Below are 15,899 nucleotides of genomic sequence, written 5' to 3' on the forward strand. Positions count from 1 at the left end.
AGAGGCTCTCTGACCTGCAGCAGAGGATCCAATTGCACACATCCTTGTCTCCTGAATGAGCAGGATTTCTAACAAGAGTGTGGATGTCAGAAGGGCAGGAGTGGCAGTGCAGGCCTGAAAAGAACATGAACTCCAGCAGTGTCTCTCCCAAGGGCTCAGCTCACCCAGGAAGCCCCTGCAGAGCCAGGACGGAGCTGTGGGACAGGGCTGGCTGTCAGTCACTAGGGAGAGACAAGCAGGACACAGCAGAAGGGGAGGGAGGCCCTTGAGAAATGCCCCACATTTCCTGTCAGCTGCCCAAGAGTCTGTTGGAGATTCAGTGCCAGATGGGCCCTGATTGCACTGCCAGGGTCACTTTGGAATCTGTGCTTCCCCACGGGCAGAGAACAAGGCAGGAGAGCAGCAGCACAGAGCTTTGGGAACGTGGGAGCCCATCAGCCTTTGAGTCTTGGCCCACAAATGTTGGATGAGAAGCTGAAGCCCATCTTCTCTTGCTTTCTCTGCAGGTCCATCCAGAGAAAGAGCAGGAGCAGATTGTTTTATCAGGACGGCCGTGCCAGCCTGAGGGAGAGCTGTTCCCAGCCCAAGAGCAGGAAGAGCAGCTGGGGCAGCAGGTGGAAGAGCCACTGGAGAATGGCCAGGTAAGGCTGACTCAGCAGGGGACAGAGTGAAGGGCAGGAAGAGGGGCATAAAACGCAGCTCTTGGGACTGAGCAGGCCACGAGTGCCAGAGGCCCTGAAAGCAAAGAGCCTCTGCAGAGATCAGCAGCGGGACAGGAGGTTACAGTGGAAGCAGAGGTGGGTAGGGAAGCAGAAAGAAGTGACTGAATGAGTGTGATTTTGAGGCTGAAACTGAGGAAGAAGCTGAGCCTGATGGCAGCTCCCAGGCACTTGCTCTCCATTTGTGTGTACAGAACATCGAGGCAGAGCCCCAGGCAGAGCTGCCCGAAGCTCCGAGGGCCATCATGGCAGTGAAGAGGAGGCCTGAGGAAGACAGAAGCATCGAAGAGGAGACGAATCTCCCCTGGCAGAGAGGAAATCAAGAAAACCAGGTGAGTGAAAGAGTGGCAGACACTCCACTCATGGAAATTCCTCTCTGTCGTTCTTCACAGGCCTCCGAGGAGGAGCTTCTGGCAGAGCTGCAGGAAGCTGAGGCTAGGATCAGGGCAAGGGAGAACAGGCTGGAGGAAGAAAGAAGAATCATCCAAGAGAAATTTCATCTCCTTGTTCAGCAGCAAGAGGCTCTAGAAAATCGAGTGAGTGAAAGAGCGATAGGCACTGCAGTCACTGCAGTCTGGTGCTTTCTGCCCTTCTTGCCTTTCCTCTGCAGAGCAGCAGGGGGCTGGGCTGATGCCTCTCAGTGCCATCCTGCTGTAGTGTCTATCCCAGCTGCTTGGAAGGACATTTCCTGCTGTGCTCAATCTCAGCTGCTGCCCTGGACAGTGGCACCAGTCATTTGCCCCTTTTGCCAGCACTCATCTCAAGGGATTCCTGCTGGCCTGCTCCTGCTCTCCTTGTTTCTTCAGGGCTTTTTGCAAGTGAACACAGTCCCCCAGACAGATTTGGAATACAAGCTGCAAGCTGTCTGTATCCCTTGGTGAATCTGCTGCTGTCCTGCTCCTTCCCTTTGCTCACAGTCAATGAGCCTTGGCACACAGGGACAAGCTGTGGTCTCTGACTGCTTTGTTCTCTTTGACTTGAGGTGGACGTGTTGATATCTCACCTGGCAGCCTGCGAAGGCTTCCAGCAAATGCCGGCTGATGAAGAGCCCCAAGGTCGGCGGGAGGCACAGGTACTGTCCCAAGCACAAGTGCTGCAGGCTGAGCACCTTCTGAAGATGGTGCAGGAAAAGAGGACTGAGGGGGAGGAGCTCCAACATTAGAACAAGGAGCTGCAAATGTGTCTGCAGCCCTTGGAGGGGGAAAGGGATCCTTGGGAGGAAGTGCAATGGTCGTTGTTGCAGTCATCCTTCAGAAAATCCAGGAAAATGGAATATGAAACTGGCCATCAACTTGATTAAAACCAGCCTTGGGTTTTGACCATTTGGTTCCAGAAGTGGGCATCCAAAAAATCCAGTTGATGAGCTTTGCATGTGGCTAACAGCAACTTCCTAAGGGCTTGCATTTGAAAAGGGAACTCGGGGTAATCTCTGCCAGCCAGCTTTCTGACACAAACTCCTTTCTTCTCGCAGATCTACACAGGCTCTTCCATTCAATCTGCTGTAGCAGCAGCAGCAGCAGCAGCATCTAAAGGAGCCTTTGTTCCCCAAGCTGAGCAGCGGAGCCGGGGCAGTTTGTCCATTTCCAGCAGTGACACATCTGCTGCTCAGCTCCAGGAGAGCCAGGGAGACTTCGTGGAGCAACTGAGTACGTCTGGTGTATTTCTTGTCTGAGGGACAGTGTATTGTGTGCACGTGCCAGCAGAGCTGTAGCAAATGATCCTCCTCACTTTGGTGTCCCAGAGACATTTAGGACTCCCCACAGGAACTGCTGTGCTCTGAGGCAGCGAGAGAGCGCTCTGGCTGTTCCTGCTGCCTCTGAGGGCAGCTTGGACTGGCTCGGCTTTGCCTGGCATTCCCTTGCCACTAAAGGCAGAAGCAGGAATTGTTCTTGGATCAGCAGGAGGCTGTGGCACAGCAAATGATCTATGCAAGTCCTGTGTGCTAGTGGCCAAACTGAACAGAATATTTGATTCCTAAATTCTCCTTAGACTCCAGACTTCCCACCGCTTGTCAGAACCAAAAGACTTCAGAGATATTGATTGGTTTTGGGGTTTTGTCTTTTTCTTGTGGTTCCGTTTTTAGTTTTCAGTTTTTATCCTTTTTTGGTTTCAGATTTGGTGTTTTTTGGTAGAGTTCGTTTTTTCTCCATCCTGAAAGAGCTGTTCTGCCCCATGTGTCTTACGGGTGTCATTTTTAGGACTGTATTTATTGCCTCTACTACATCTACAAGGTTTTTATGAGAATGCTGTATTTTTGTCAGTGAGGACTCGTTTGAAAGAACATCAGGTGACAGCAGAAACAGAGAGCAAGAGATGTTTTCATTGGGCCCACAATGAAGAAACAGATACTTGTATAACAATCTGTAATTAATATCCTAGTTTTATTTTTCTAAAGATGTGTCCAAGAGACACATCGACGTGGTGTGATCAGATAAAACAGCACTGCAGGCATTTCTCAGGAGCGAGCCTGCAGCCCCTGTGCTGTGTATTCCTCAGATCCATGGCACTTTTTCATCCCTGATTGCCAGCCATTCCCATGACTCTTAGAATCCTACCTATTGGCCCAAGCCCTGCTCAGATCAGTCTCTGGGAAACACATCAAGCCCTTTGTGATTCTGCAGCACAACCCATTTAATCTGCTTCTTGCCCATGACAGCTGCCAGTGCTGTGCTCTCAGAAAAGACCTGGTGGGGCTGAGAAAAGATCCCAGCTGATTTGGTGTCTACCTTCACCTGCTGGGACACAAAAGGGCCTTGATCTGCACCTGGCTGTGTCTGATCTCCAAGGCAATGCTGTTGTGTCCTGAACGGGGGCCACAGCTTGTCAGGGGCTCAGGCTGGCTGTGTCTTCTTGCCATTGCTTGTCAGTGCTCATGCTTGGCCTTTGCCAGCCTTGTGCTGTGCCCTGCTGTGCTCTCTGCGCTTCATTTCCTTCCAAGGACTGGACAAAATCAGTCTCTCTGCTGCCCATTTGTACTGCACAACTGCCTGTCTTGTTGCTGCTGTGCTTGCTGCCCAGCTGACCACAGAGGGTTCAGAGCCCCAGACAGCGGGGCTGCCTTTGGCATCTCCTGCAAGTTCAGATCTCTGCCTGAGAGTCAGCATCTTGCATTTTGTTTCCCTCAGGGAGAATGGTGAACAAGGAAAATCCCATCACAAAATACATCGAACTGGAAAGTCTTGGCAGCGGGTGAGTCCAACCACAGTCACTTCTACACAGCCATGGGCCAGGTGTTTCATTGGGGGAATATCCATCAAGTGGGAAGTCAGACAGGTTGTCCACATGTTTAGACAGCGGGCTTAGTCTGCCCCATGTCTCAGTACTGGCCAGAATTTGTCAAGTGTGCTCAGAAGGCATTGTCAAAGACATCTCCATGCTGCCAAGGTCTTGCCTGCAGCAAGGAACAGAACCTGGGAAATCTGCTTGTCTCTCAAGTGTGGGACAGCTCAGGATTCATTTCCTTCACATTTTTGGATGTCTCCAAATCATCTGGCCACACTAATGAAAGGAGAAGAATCTTGCTTGCCTGAAAGCACAACCTACCCCCAATGAGAGCTATCAGATAACAGTTCTCAGGAACATTTCTCTCCAAGAGTTTGCTAAAGGAAATACTCCATGCTCAGGATTAGAATTGCACAGTTTAGAAGCTGATAGCCGAGATGAAGGAATAAGCTGCCTTTTGGAGCTGAGGCAGTAAAGCCCAAGGCTTCAGGAACAGGCCCAGTGCCCAGGCACTTGAGGGGAAAATGCATCATCTGCCTTCTGGCACACCCCTCCTGCAACCTGCAGCTTTTAGGCATTTACAGCAGAGCTCTCCTGTCTGGACTGGCTTCCACTGCAAGATCTAAATGGCTTCTCCTTTCTTTGCTGCTGTTTTGTTTCTAGGGGTTTTGGAGAGGTTTCCAGAGCACTTGACATTGCAACAGGAGGAGAGGTAAATGTCAACAGCCCCTGCAGCCTCTGCTGCTCTCCAGGCCTTTCCCCACTGCTGACAGCTGTGGCTGGAGCTTTGAGTAGAGCTGTGCTGAAAAGGCACAAGAAGCACAGACTGGAGCCAGCCTGCAAATTGCACTTGGAACAGGCTTTGTGGACAAGGCAAATCGCCAGTGGCCACATGTCCTGTAACTGACCCCCAAGGGAGCAGAGAAATGGGCTGTTGGAATGTCACTTCCTAATTACTCCAGTGATGAGGTCTAATCACAAGGCACTTTGGCACAGCTTGGCTGTGCCATTCCAAAATCACTTGCTCCATGTGTGTTGTGGTCTCATGCTACCAATTTTCTCAAGTTACTCCTTTCAATGTCATTTGAGGTGGCCATAAAGAAAATAAATGTGCAAGGAGTGAGTAGGAAGATACTAACCATGAATGAAATCAGGATCATGGAGAGTAATAGGAGTCCCAGGATCGTGAATTACTTAGCCAGGTGAGTGGTCACGGTCCTATCCCTTGAATGTTTGTTTACATACTACAAGCATGAGAGCCTAAAAACCCACTTTGGTCAGTGGCAGGAAATAGAGTTGTTAATGATTATTTCTCTACTTATCTCCAATGGATGGGAAGAGACTGCATTTTGTCTGCATGAATCCACCCTGGCAAATGCAGACTGAAAATGGTTCAAAAACCTGCATCAGCCCTATCTTAAGAATTCAATACCTTCTAAGTTCATTGCCTCCACAGTTCTTTGGGCTTGAGTTTTTCAAGTTTCTTAAATGCTGATGAACCATCCAAGAGAGGATTGCCCTTGCATTGTTGCCCCTCTTTTCCATTGCTGTGCATGCCAGGAAGACTAGGTGCTTATTTCCTGAAATGCCATGCGTGACAGGTTTTTTATCTGGGCTCTTCCTAAACTGCCTTTCTCCTTGAGACAGCACAGACTGCAAACACTGCACAGCCTAGAGGCAATGTCTATGCCTTTACTTCTGCCCTTGTCTCCAAGGGACCCAGAAACAAGACTCAAGCAAAAAACCAACCTAGCCGTGCATGTTCACCTGCATGGCCTTGTTTCCTTTTTTCAGCTACCTTGTGCATGAGGAACTCTGGCTGGTGATGGAGTACATGGACGGAGGCACTCTGAGAGATCTCATCGACGAGATTCAAATGTCTGAAGGAGAGATTGCAGCTGTCAGTCGGGAGGTCAGGGATCCCATCTGTGCTTCCAAGGCCTTGAGCTGCATTGTCTGGGAAACAGGGGCTCAGAACGGGAGGGATTTCATGGGCCAGGCTTGGTTTCTGTGTTGCTGCTCGGCTATGGGCAAGCAAGAGCATCTCAAGGGAACTGTCTGCCAGTGCCCCTACACTCACTGGACTCACTTCCTGTACTCTTATCCCCTGCTCTTGTATTCTAGCTCAGTCTCTCGCATTGCCATTTGCACTTCTCCACCTTGCCTAGCTAAACTTTTGCCTGTCTGCACTACATTCCTTGTCTCTAAAGCAAAGGTGTGCTGGCAGGATTTGAAACAAACAGGAAAGAAAAAAAGAGAGACTAATTTCTTTTATTCCTCAGCTGAAAAGGATAGTAGTGCAGCCCAAATGCTGTTTGCTTCTGAGCACATGCACTGCAGCTGCAGTCACCCTGGCTGCTTTGCAGGGGACAGTCTACAACAGCAGTTGCTGGTGCTCTTTCAAAAGCTGACATGCCTTTCCTGAGAAAGGTGCTGCTCTGCTCCTGTTGGAGCAGCAGGCTCTTGCTCTCAATGGCGCTGTGTTCTGCCATTCCTCCCCATTCCCCTGCAAAGGGAACCTTCCACAGCTGTTTCCTTGCTTGTGCGATGAACTCACAGCACTACTTTTTGCCCCCCTGGTTCTGTTTTCTCTCTCAGTGCCTGCAAGGACTGGATTTTCTTCACTCCAACCACGTGATCCATCGAGATGTCAAGAGCAACAACATCCTTCTCAGAACCGATGGCTCTGTCAAGCTGGGTCAGTGTATTCTTGCTCAGCTTCAGCCTTCCAGGAATGGGGGGTGTGGGGCTGCTTTCAGTGACTGCCAGCTCCCCAAAAATGCTGCTGCTGGCAGTGCAGGGGTCCCCCCTGCTGTGGGCTGAAGGCACAGTTGCAGGGTGCACACAGCTATGACAAGGAACCACAAGCAGCCAAGAGTGCTATTGCTCTGTGTGTGTCTGTGTGTGTTCCTTCCAGAGGGAGGGAGCTGCAATCTAAACCTTCAGGGGAACAAAAGGCACTGCTGGAGGAAGTGTAAAAAATGGGGGGATGTTTGAAGTAGCCAATTCATATTTCCTTGGCTAAAGCCCTAAGGAAAGAGAGCAGGGAGTGTTGTCCAGGAAATTCAACTGCACATTCTCCAACTTCCACTGGGGAATTCTTTGGCTTGGTTTCCTAATTGAGAGTATTAAAATTAAAAGAGTATTTTGCTTTCTCCTCAGCTGATTTTGGCCTTTCTGCTCAGCTCACCCCTGAGCAAAATCAGCGGTGCTCGGTGACTGGGACTCCTTGGTGGATGGCACCTGAAGTGGTGAAACGTCAACCATATGGCCCCAAAGTGGACGTGTGGTCTTTTGGAATTGTGGCAATTGAAATGGCCGAACAAAAAACTCCTTATGACAGTTTCACTGCTCGATCGGTAAGGAGCAAATACTCTCTGATCCCGCTGTCTTTCTCACCTGTCCCGTGTTCTCTGCTCACTGCACAAAATCCCATGGCCATCTGCTGGAAGTACTTCCACCAAGGCCCCTTCTACAAATGGCCCTGCAGCACATCAGCATCTGCTGGAGCTTTGGTTGCAGCACTGGGGGAACTCAAGCCTTACCTCGCCCAAACCATCTCCATTCTCAGGCAGCATTTTGCTTTGCCTTAGAAGTCGTTCCAGCTCTTTTGGCTGTGTAGATGGCCCCAAGAATAGGAAACAAGCGTCTCAGAGCTGCTGTTATCTTTCCAGAAATGAAGCAAAGAAACTCAAACCAAACCAAGTTTCTAAAACAGTGCTTTTGAGAGAAGAGGTGCAGCCCCATTCTTCTCACAGGGAAACTTGCCTGAAACCTGGAGATGAGGCTGTAAAGCCAGAGTCTCTTCTGCTTCTTGTGCAGTGCTGCTGAGACACTCAGTGACCACCTTCTTTCATAACCCAAGCCACTTTCTCCATATCACCAAGCTGGAGCCTGGTGACGGGGAGAGCCTGCCAAAACCTCCTGTTTGTTTCCTGGCACTTTCTGGGATGGGCACAGCGTTAATGCATTGACTTGAGAATCCAACGAGCACAGGGTTACCACAGGGGTGACACTTCTGATTTCACCATGAATATTTTCCTTTTGCCACGTAAGGGAACCTGAAATTTTCAGAGTGCTGAGAGACAGAGCTGCAGGTGGCTCCTGTGTGCCCAAACAGGCATTTTCAACCCAATACATTTGTGGAGGCATCTTAATGTGTCTGTGTTGAAAATGAGATTCCAAAGGTTTGTTTCCTTCCCTGAGGAACACCTGCTGCATTTCCTTTCTTTTCTTCCAATTACCATCATTTTCAAGAACAGGACAAAAAGCCTGATGAGTTTTGTTTTATGGCAGCTGTGCTTAAGGGACCAACAAGCACTGCAGAGATTCTTTTCTTATAAGAATCCTTGGAAATAGTAGAGTTAGTTAGAATAGCAAAATCCCTCTTCCAAAAAGGCTGCCAAGCTGCTGGGAATCCTCCGAGAAGGAAACATGTATTTGCTGATGTAGTTGCCACTAACTAGAGCAGGCAATGAAATCAGCTGCCAAGGCAAGATCTGCTGGATGTTGGCAAAGCTGCGGCTTTGGGGCTTGGGTTTTTTCATGATACAGGAAAGTCATCATCCAAATGCTACAGGAAAGTCATGTCTGCCTCTCTGCCAGGGCAAAAACTGCCACTGCAGAGTGGAGCTGGAAGAATGGGCTCTGGGAGAGCAGTTCCAGATGGGAAAGAAGCAGGTGGAGCCTTGTGTTTCCTTTTTCCCCAGGCTAAATTCCACATAGCCACAGAAGGGACCCCACAGCTGCGGCAGCCCGAGCAATTCTCGCCTTTGCTGCGTGACTTCCTGAGCTGCTGCCTGCAGAAAGGCGAGGCGCAGCGCTGGTCTGCCAAGGAGCTGCTGCAGGTAAAATGCCAAAAGGGCTGCAGGTGAAACAGCGTCCCAGGGATGGGCTCCTCCTCCACTGAAATCCAAGGCATCAGATGAGCCCCCATCCTCCTCCCTTCCAACCTTGGTGCTGTTCAGCTGACAGTGGGGAGCAATCCTAGACTGGGCTGGGCTGGCAGGGAGTGCTGGGTTTTAGCGCTGGCTAAAATCACCAGGGCACTTACTCATTTCTTGCTGGGAGCTATGGATTAGGAGAAGGGCAAAACAGGCTTCAAAATTCAAAGGAATAACAAATTTTATTATCAGGCCCACAAGAATAAGAAAGGTCTCATCTGTGCAGTGAAAGGGTTCAATCTCACCCAGGTCATGGCAGTCACGGTGTTGGATTTCAGGCTGTGCTGAGCCCCTCTCTCTGCCCGGGAGCCGCTGGGAGGGGAGGCTCGGCCTGGAGCCGTCGCTGCACGCCGGGGAGAGGGTTTAGTGTGGGCAAGATGTCAGCAGCCGTGGCCTGGCCCAGCCTGGGGCCGGGGTCCCGCAGCCTCCACCCCCCGCCCGGGAGCCGCTGGGCTCTGGCCCGGCCTCCCCCAGGAGCACAGGCCGTGGGCGAGCAGGGCCGGCCTCACCAGAGCTCCGTTACCTTCGGGCTCCGGAAGCAAAGAGGGCCAGTGCCCGGGCTGGTGGTTTTCAAAATGTGCATCATCACACAGGCACATCTCATTTCTAAATGGTGCAAAATGTTGTCAGTTCTCAGAACTAGCCAGCCATTGGCCTGTCTCAGGCACAGGGGAAGCTCCCAGCAGCTTCTCTCAAAGAAATCACTTCCGTGCGGGGTTTCTTACTTCTTTCCCTAAATGTCAATTCATCTCAAACTAACACACAGGGACATGGAAAGGTCATCTAGTCTGTGTCCTGCAATGAGCAGGGACATCTTTCAAGAGATCAGGATACTCACACCTCAGATATTTCCAGGGGTGGGCCACCTACCAGCTCTTGGGGCAACCTGTGCCACTCTTGCCCCATGCTCCTGACCTACTCTGACTCAATCCCCATTTCATTTCAAAAGTATTCCCCTGCCTTTGAAGCTCTTAGCTTGGAAAATCATGCTTTCTTGTTGTTTTCATTTCCTTTCTGCAGCATCAATTTATAACATCGGCCATGCCTGGGTCCAGCCTGGCACCTCTCATCGTTGCAGTAAAGAAGTGGAAGGAGGAGGCAGGAATGCAACAATTAATTTAGAAACTGTCTTCTCCATGCCCAACTTAGAGTAGGACTGTAGAGTAGGATTGCAGAGTAGGATTGTAGAATAGGATTATAGAGTAGGATTGTAGTGCAGGATGGTAGTGTAGGTTTGTAGTGTAGGATTGTAGAGTAGGATTTTAAATAAAATTTCTAAAATCTCAACTACTTTGGAACATTTCTCTCCTTCTGACCCTGTGAGAAAGCTCAACATTTCCTCCTGAATTGTCAGTTTTTTCTTAGAGGTGGAAAGGGACATTGATGGCTTCTTTGGTACAGTTTGTAAGGGGGGAAGGCTCCTCTTCATTCATCCTCTCCAGACCACACTGCCTTTGGAATATGGCCAACTGGACAAGTTTTGCCCAGCTCTGGCATTTCTATTTGAGGCAGAAACAGCAATGGCATTTGCAGGAAAAACCAAAGGAGGAGCGGTGCAACGCAAACATCCTGTGCAGATGCAGGCTGTGCAGATGTGACTCGAGAGTATTTGGGTTCCTGCCACTTGGATTTGTATCCCTAAGAGAAATCTCTTTGGCTGGAGGAGAGTCTGGCTGAAGAGAGAAAGCAGAAAGAGCAGTGAGGGTGCTGTGCAAGGTCTCCTGTGGTGCAGAGCTGTCAGCGACTGTGAGGTGAGAGCGGGCCCGGCCTTGGCCAGGCTGGAGCCCCAGCAGAGCCCTGGCAGAGCCCGGAGAAGCCTGAGCCTCGGCACAGGCAGGCTGGAAGGAGGCCCTTGGAGCTGCAAGAGGCAGCAGCCTGGCCCTGGCTGCCTCTTGCTGGCCCCAGGCAAATCCTCCGCTCTCAGAGCCAAGCTGGCAGCTGGCTGCTCCTGAGGGGAAGCGGCGCCGTGCTGGGCACAGCACACACTGGTGCCATGGGCTGTCTGGAGTCTGCACAGGACGAGAGAAAGGCAAAGAGCAGCCCAGGGCTGGTGCCCTGCCTGACCATTGCTGCTCTTCTGCCGCCTGCCCTGGAACTCCTGGCAATGGTCAGCAGTGTGTGCAGCACTCTGGGCACAGGGGGAGGGAGCCGGGCTGCTCCGCAGGCTCCAGCACAGGGCAGTGTCCTTCAGGCACGGCATTTCTGCCAGGGGAACCGAGGCCAGCGTGAGGCAGTGACAGCAAGTCAGGGCACATCTGCATGAGCCACTGCCTCACACAGCTCTGGGACCAAGCGCCTGCAATCCTGGAGCCCTGCACTGAGCCACAGCAAAGGTGTGAAATGCAGAGGGCTTTGCAGAAATATTCAGGGGCACCAGGCCAGCCTGCTTGGTGCTCTCTGGGGCACAGCAAGCACTGTGCAATGCAGCTCGGAGCTGCTGGCAGAGAGGGACTATGGGCATGTGCCTGAGGCTTGTTCTTGAGTAGTGATTTGGGAGGGAGCAGAAGGGTCTCAGCAGGCAATTGGTGTTTTCTTCATGAATTGCTGAATGAAAAACACAATGTGGCCTCATGCAGCAAGAGAACTTGCAGAACTTACTAAGTTTGTGTTGAATTCCCAGAAAAGGAAGCAGAGGTGTTGAACTGTAACAAATAGGGCTCGTGAATTCCATTAGCTTCAACAAACAGTGCTGAACCCTGTATTCCCCCACTGCAGTGATTCATGTCTGCAAGTGGCTATCTTAGCCTTGAGAATAAAGAGAGTGGTCCTGGTAAGAAGGTAGCTGGAATGCATTCACAGGAAGAAAGTGGTTTTAGGAATCTCTTGACATCCAGAGGAGAAGATGAGGAACGGGTGTTTCCAAAAGATTGTGTCAGGGACTGCAGTCGTGTTTGAGGCCCTGCCACATTTGATCCATGTTTGAGCAGGTTGACAAGACAATGAAGAAAACTGTATCGTTTAAGGGGTGGGAACTTGACCCTTGCAAGAGAAGCAATGTATTGGTCAGTCGGTGGGCAGTTAACTTTTGAAAGAGGAACAATGCATAATGGAGGCCTTGTTGGCTTGGAGTCGCTATTCTGAGCCATTGTGGCCTCATCTCATGCTGGCCCTGTGGGAGCTGATGCTGGAACTGGGAAAATGCCACTCCTGAGCAGGAGATATAAGGCCTGTGTCTGGGGTGGAGAGGTGAGAAGGACGAGGTGCACACTGTTTTGATGCAGGCGATGTCCTGAAAGGGCACTGCCTAGCTGCCCTCCCGCTGAGGACGATGCTTCAGCTCCTTCTCCCGCTCAGCGGGTTTTTGGGAATGCTGGGGTTGGTATGCAGTATTTGCTACTGCAACTAATAGAATAAATTTGCTTTGCAACCCCATCTGAGTCTTGGGTTCTTTTGTGCATGGGTCTCCTCCTGAACCTATGACAATGAGACCAGAGACCCTCAGGACAGCCCTACTCTCATGTTGATAAATTCTGAGATGAGATTTAAATATGTCAAATAATTTAGAGGAATGTTTAGCCTGTGAGCTTCAGCAAAGTATTGAATATGTCTTAGTTCCATGGATACAAACGAGTAGGTGAGATTGCTGGGTGTGCACAAGTTAGGGAAGGGATTTCCCACACAGCCAGTGCAGAAATACAGTATTGCCTTCTTTCTAACTGTTTCTGAGCTGGATATGGGGATCACACCCTGCTTGGTAACTTTCATTTTGGCCATTTCTGTTGAGCAGGTAAGAAAGGTTGAAATGAAACCTTTTCCAGCTGTTTCCTTCTGGTTTACCTTTTTGGGGGCCAAAGCTCTGTGCCGTAGGTGGCCTGAGTGTGTGAGGAGCAGTGCAGCCCCCACAAAGCTCTTGTTTTTCCCACAAGTCATCATGACTTGTTCCCAGGTGTGCCCAGCAGGAGGAAGAGCCCGCAGTGCATGGGCACCGTGCCCTGCCCAGCCGGGGCTCTCTGGCACAGAGCAGCACCAGCACCAGCACCAGCACCAGCACCAGCACCAGCACCAGCACCAGCACCAGCAGTGCTTTCCAACCCTGCCCTGCCTTGGCTTCACCTGGGGGACAGAAGCCTCTGGAAATCAGCACCGCCAGTCACGTTCCTAGCTTGGAGCAGCTGCTGCTGGTGGGCAGATCTGTGGACATGATTTTCTGAACCTGAGAGAGTTTCAAGCTCTCAGGGGGCTGATCTGTTCCCAAGGGAAAGTCTTTTGAGAACTTTCTTCTCTCTCAAGGACTGTAGTGAAAACAAGGTTTTAGTTTCTCAAAATAATCATACAGATGTTCTGAGAGTGTTTCTCTCTTGTCCCACCAATGGGATGAGGGAGCTGTTGTTTCTTCTACCAGTCAGCCTAACCTGTATTGGAACACCTTATAAAAAGGGTTGAAAAACCCCAAAATAAGGGCTTTAAGGGCTTTTGCCTCATGAAATAAACCTCTGGCTGTTTCGTGATTCAAACCCTCGTGCTCCACTTTGTGTCCTCTAGCGACACAGATCCGGCCAGTTCCACCGCTTCCAAAGGGGAATTAAGGCAGAGGTAGAGACGGACACACAGAGCAGCCCTGGGCTTGTCCAATAAATGGACAAATGTATGGGGGAATGGGTTTGGAATTATTACAGCTCTTTTGTCAATAGTGCCTTTTCTCCTGCCCTTTTCTCCATTCACATTTCCTGTCCTTTCTCTCTCACATTTCCACCCCTTCCCAACCAAGACTGTCACACTTCTCCTGATCATTTTTACTCATGATTCCCAGCCTTTTCACCTCATGTTCCTCACACTTTTCCTCTCACATTTCCCACCTTTTTCTCCCCTCTTGGTTCTCTCCTTATCCCAGTTTTCCTTCTCAAAATTTCTCCTTATGTTTCTCACTTTTCTCCTCATCGTTCTCACTTCTTTCTTCTCATGTCTCTCACACCTTTTTCTTCACATTTATCATTCTTTTCTCTTCATGTTCCTTACACTTTTCCTCTCATATTTTGTGCCCTTTTTTCACTCATATCTTCTGCCTTTTTCCACCCTCAGGTTTCTCTTTTATTTTTTTCCCCTCAGGTTTCCACAATGTTTCCCTCACATTTCCTGACTGTTTTACTGTTTTTAATAGTTAAGTTTCTCATGCTCTTCCCCTCACATTCTCTCCCTTCTCTCCCCTCATGTTTCTCACCCTTTTGCACTCATGCTTCTTAGAATTTTCCCATCATCTTTCCTCCTTTTCTCCTGTCACCTTCTTCTCCTATTTTCACTCACATTTCTCACTGCAACACCATGGACCAGCCCCTGAGAACCCCAAGGAATTCATATCAGGAGCCAGAGAACCCATTCATCATTTCAATGCCACAATTAGATTACAAACTGTCAGTGAAATACCTGAGAGGAATGACAGATTTGTCTTTATAAACAAGCTGTGGGTCTGCTGATACATGAAACCAGCACTGAGAGATAAAAGAAACAATGAGAAAGTTTCCACTGATGGATGAATGGAAAATATCTATTTGTCTTTACAGACTGTAGGATTGCTGATAAATGAGATTAAATATTGAAAAATGAAAGAAATAATGCAAGAAAACCATAAATTCCATAAGAGTTAAAAATTAAGAGGGAGGGTTACACATTAGAGGGGAATCTTAGGTATCAGGCATTCCGGGAAGTCTGTACCTCTCCAATACCTCAGGCACTGGGGAAAGAGAGGGACACGGAGCCGGGAAATTGGGATGAAAACAAGGTTGTGTCTTCCAAAAATTTGAGAGACCCCAGGGGAATGCCCCATGGCCTCTCCCTTTATTCAAATAAAGTCAAAGGACTCCCCTGTATCCTTTTTGGACATAAACCTCTGGGGTTTGTGGATTAATTTTCCTGACATACTCAATCAGACAGCTCCCAACCTTCTTCCCGACCAATCCACTCAGATGAGGAACACAACATTTCACCATGGGATGGATCAGATTACCTTTTAGCAGAAAATCGAGGCAGAGTTTGTGGAAAGGTAAATGACTCAAACTGCTCTTGGCAAATAGATCACAAAGGAAAAGTGGAGGAACAGATAAAAAAGGAAATAAAAAAGCAGCTCTTGTACTGGTCCAAACGAAGAAAGGATGGGAATGGGACACGGTTTTGTGGTTCCCTGGCAGACCATGGGTTAAACAAATGCTGTTTCTCCTCTCATGTGCTACAGCAACTCTCATCTTTTTACCATGCACCACACCTTGCTGAGTGCAGCTCATTCAGCAGCTGAGCAAGGGGATGCAGGTGGCAGCCAGGCCTCCTGAGCCACAAACGGCTACAAAAGGACAGAGAATGAGGGCACTGAGAGCAATCCCAAAACCAAAGAACACCCAGGAAGAAAAAACAGAGGCAATGAGAGAATCTGCTTGGAGATGGGGACAGGGACTTACACATAAGGAAGCAATGGGAGAAACCATCAGTTTCAGAAAATGTTACTAATTGACAAGGACTGCTGCTCAGACCAAGTCCCGCTACATTCCTGAAATTCCAAAAGAACAAACACTTCACAGAGCCAGGAATATCGGGTGTTATACAAAAAGGACATGCAGCAGGCGATTCGGGAAGGCTGAACCTTCCAAGCACCTCGGCCAGTGTTGGGCAAAGGGACAGGGACATGCGGCCGGGAAAATCAGGACAAAAACGAGGCCGCGTCCTCCAACACCTGGAGAGAGCGCACGGCAAATGCCCCATGGCCTCTCCCTTTGGGCAGCAATAAAGTCACTTGCACACCACTCCTCTGGCTCCTTGGGCCACACAAACCTCTGGCGCCGGGAATTTTCCCGCCCGGCCCCGGGCCCAGCGCAGCCACCTCCGGCCTCCCGACACGAAGCGGGACGAGCCAGCGCTGCTCCGCCACCGCCTCCTGCCGAGGCCCCAGCGGCAAGGAGACCGCGGGCAGCCGCTCCCGCAGCGCCCTCAGCCCAGGGCCAACACGGGCCGGCCACGGCACAAGCCACCCGCCACAGCCCCCTGCCGCCCCCTCCCGGGCCCGCAGCGAGCCCCGAGCCCCCGCAGAACC

The sequence above is a fragment of the Cyanistes caeruleus genome, unplaced genomic scaffold (genome assembly GCF_971803275.1).
Source record: "Cyanistes caeruleus unplaced genomic scaffold, bCyaCae1.hap1.1 HAP1_SCAFFOLD_127, whole genome shotgun sequence".
Lineage (NCBI taxonomy): Eukaryota > Metazoa > Chordata > Aves > Passeriformes > Paridae > Cyanistes > Cyanistes caeruleus.